Source organism: Centrocercus urophasianus, unplaced genomic scaffold, assembly GCF_019232065.1.
Source record: "Centrocercus urophasianus isolate 14NV4802_14NV808 unplaced genomic scaffold, USGS_Curo_1.0 seq_11, whole genome shotgun sequence".
In the NCBI taxonomy this organism is placed as follows: Eukaryota; Metazoa; Chordata; class Aves; order Galliformes; family Phasianidae; genus Centrocercus; species Centrocercus urophasianus.
The window spans coordinates 10,767,503-10,771,730 of record NW_024884253.1 but is presented as its reverse complement, the minus strand read 5'-3'; positions in this window follow the sequence as shown (position 1 = coordinate 10,771,730).

The window sequence follows — 4,228 nt, the reverse complement described above, 5'->3', positions numbered from 1 at the left end:
GGTAGCAGTTTTGCAGTGGTACTGTCTTGACTGCTCTCCTTGACATCTGCTGCAGCTCATGGAGAAAGGAAGGAAAGGATGGAGGCAGGGGGGTGCCGCCATGCCCCCTCAGCCCCTTGCACAGCTCCACAGAGAAGCTCACACAGAGATGATGCTCTGAGGGCAGGTGATTCCCTTACCTCTCCCATTAGCCATTGGCTTCTCCTGAGGCACGTTCACACCTTGAGTGTCACTACATGGAATGCTTTTGTAGGCCAAAATTTGCAGCACTGTTGCTCACTTAAACTCCCATGGTCCTCCATTCCATAAAACTTTGGAAACAAAGATTATTATTATTTATGTTTCTGATAAGAGCTGTGCCAATACTTGATTTCTTCAGCAAGACAAACTGGCAGTGGAAACGCTGACAAACCCATGAGCAAATGTTGTATTACTTAAAAGCCTTTCTTTAGGCTGCTCCACTGGGGGGAGTTGCTTGTGCGTTGGTTGGTTTGGGGTGGTTTATTTGTTTGTGATGGTGCTAAAGATGCTATAAGATCAACTATGGTGCTGTCCTGGTGATTTGCACTCTGCAGCTTTAACAGGCCTTTGAAATGAAAAACAATCATGGTAAAATGAAGCAATGAAGTGCTGGGCAGGGCAGAGCTGTGCTGCTCTGCCACAGGGATGCGTGTTGCTAGTGGGCTGACAGCTCATGTGGGACAGTGGACTCCAGCAAAATGCTTCAGATGAGGGGGATGATGAGCTGTGCGTGAAATAAATGGAGTCCTGTCCCAGGTTTGGATACAGAGAGAGTTGCCCTGTTGGGGCCATGATGGCTACAGGTTCCTGTTTTTCTAAAAGTTCAAGACAGGGAATTTCACGTTTTCAGTTTCTGTTTCGAATAAATAAATTTGCAAATACTTAAACCCCTCGAGGCTCTGGGGTGAGGAGGAGGAGGAGGTTAAGGTGCTCAGGCATGGTACAAACCCTGAGTGCACAGAGGATGGGTCCTGCTGGCTGCCCTGCGCAGCTGAGCTATCCTGTGTGTGAAACTGGTTGGATGGCCTTTGTTTTCTTTTGAATATTTGCAAGAAGCATGCAGTAATAAAATGCAATTTTTCCCTAGAGCCCAAAGGAAAAGAATTACTGCCTGGGTGTAACGAGGGGCAGAGCCCAGCTCTTTATTTTCTGCAAAATAATTCCCATGGGAGCAGAGGGTTTTTTTTTCCTCTTTATTTTCTACTTCCTTAAGCCTTTACAGATATTCTGCTGTAAAAATATTTCACCCACTAGCTAGTTAGCTAGGAGAGAAAAGGTTAAGTTCTCCTTTCTTACTCTAATGTAATTCATTTCCTGTTTTTCACAACTGTCTAGACACAGATCTAACGAACATTAACCCTGAATCCCACCATTGGGTTAAAAATAGAGGGTTTAAATATAAAAGGGTGTAATAAGGAAAAGATTGTAGGTTTCTACCTACTGCCATGAGCCAGCTATTTTAAATGAGAACCATCTCATTGGTTATATGCAAGGAAAAGAACCAAATAAAATGACTTTGACTTCAGATTTAAAAAGGATTTTGTTTGCTTTACGTACAGACAACACAAGCGCTGATGAGCTGAGGCATAGCCAGCTTGATGCCTGTTCAGGAGTTATATCTGTCTGGATTTACACCTCCAGCCACATCCAAAAAAGAAAGACTAAATTCCACTTCAGTGAAAGAGCTATAAAAAGAATTAAGATAAAGGTCAAGAGAGAATCTGTGTTGAAAACTGTTCAGGTTCTTGTGGGAAATCAAATAATACCTGGTCATCCATGGGCAAGTTCTCTGGGTGCCAATTGCTGCAACCAAAGCCTTTTGTCTTAGCATAGCAATGCTAAGGTGCCAATGCACCACTGTACTTAAACATCATGAGCAGACTCCATGGGAGTCTCATCAACTTGAGCTATATCATAGAAAGCTGAACGCTGGCCATAGCATAAGCTTGGAAATCTCCCCTTGGATGGGAGGCATCTCATGCAGGCTGGGCTGCCAAAAAGAGCTGTCTGGTCCAGAATGCAATCCAAACTCCTTTCAAAAGTACAAGTATTGTCTATGGAGAAAAGGCAGAGAGAACAAAACCCAGAAGTTATCTATCTATCCCCAGTGCTTGGGGCAGCCAGCAGCATGCCGCATACACCACTTGACAAAAGATCACCTGTCTGGTCATCGTTTTCGAGGTACTTTATGAATTAAATTACTCTCACAGATGTATTTTTAACTCAGTGGTCAAAGCTCTTTTAAAGTCAGTCAAAATTCATGGGTTGCCTCAAAGAGGAGGAAATCTCATTTCCTGTGCTGATTGCATTTCTCCATCCATAAACGCAAAATGCAGAGGGCTCTTTGTTTATTCTGTAGAGTTGGGAGTGGGCGTCTTTCCTGTTTAGCCACTCATTTTTAGCAGATGCATTTTGTAATTTCTGCAACAACAGAGACCGCTGTGACAAAACGCAGCCAAGCCGGAAATCGGATGGCATAAAATCAGCCAGCATCTCCAAACGCGAGGGGCTGGATGTGCCACCTCAGCCACAAAACTGTGTTTGGTTCTTCCGCTTCTCTGCCGTGTGTTCAAAGTTTGTTCAGACCAGGACCAAAATGATCCAAGAATAACAAATTAAAAGGATATTAGCTTATTTTCTACTAAAAAGCACAATATAACACGCATCGAGAATTGAGAGGGGTGAGCTGGTGTCCTTCCAGCTTAGGAAAAGCCTTTGAACCTACACAAGCTATTAATAGAGCCTTTTAGAAAACAGCTCTCTCCTAGTTCTGCAGTTTAACAAAAGGAACAGCTCAGGTTTTGTCCAAAATAAAGCATCTCCCACAACAGCTGAGTTAGCTGATGTTCAAGGAAAGCTGGGGCAAAGGTGAGCCATTATCATTCTATTTGTTGTGCAGGTAGCTCTCAAAATGCTTTTGTCTCATTTACTACTGGGCTGTAAGACAGATGGTGAGGATACTTCAAGGAGCTCCCATTGCATTTTTTTTTGCTAGCGATCCATGTTATCACTGACCAGTGAAAGGCCTCCTTCATGCTTCAGGCAGCCAGTCAAGTCACAGAATCACCCTGGTTGGAAAAGGTCTTTAAGGTCATCAAGACCAATCATCAACCTGAATCCCCAGTCCTACCACAGAACTATGCCCCTCTGTGCCACATCCACTCACTTCAAATACCTCTGAGGGATGGAGACTCCACCACCACTCTGGACAGCCCATTGCAATGCAACCCCAGACCCTGTGAGCTCCTAGGAGAGGGGAGGTGTTACAGTGACAGTACTGGGGAAATAGGAAAAGACATGACTCAACCTGTGTCACCTGAAGGCATCGCTGACCCACCCAATGCATTCCTAAAGAGACCAAGTAACCTCCTTAAAGGACTTAGTCCCTAAAAAATAAGTACAACTGATTACTTTCAAGGAATTTGAGTAGGAAGTGTATTTGAACTACAGCTGTCTCACTCCCTTGCTTAAGACTCTGGTGCCTTGCAGACTGTCCCCTGTTCTAACAGGGCTGCACACCTCTAACTACTCCAGAGACAGCATAACCACAAAGATAAGCACAACCACTCAAACACTTTAAATAACAGCAAAAGCATCTGCATTTTGTGCTTGTTTCCATAGCTGGTTTCCATGGAACAAGTCACCCTGCTCTTCCAAGATAACCTCTCCTGTTTCAGCCTGAGATGTATTTGCCTTTAAAAAAAAATATGCTTTTAGTGTTATTTTCCACAGTTTACTGACAACTCCTTCAGTGGGCTCCTCACTTGCTTTCCCTCTGGCCAAGAACCTGGGTCCGAGTGTTGCAGTCCTGAATAACCAGATGTGATAACTGGGAAAAAAATAAAAATAAATCAAAGTCACTTGGATAACACAGATAGAAAAACACTTCCATAAGCCAGAAAGTGAAGCTATTGGATCAGTGCAAGCACTAGAGATTATTTTGGACCAAGTCACTCCTATGCTTTGATAACTTTGATGAGGGTGCAAATTCCAGAGCACTCACTTCAGGTGTGTACTGGTTTGACTGGAAGAGAGTGCTCCATTCACTTCATTTTCCTTGGAGTTGCAATGAAGTAACAGCTCTGTCCTGGACATTCCCACGTACCTTCTGCCATGATAACCCGAGTTCTGGATGTTCCTGCTTGGAGTCATGAGAAGGTCAAGGCTGATAAGGTCAACAACTTGGAAGCAATAAGACAACCAACTC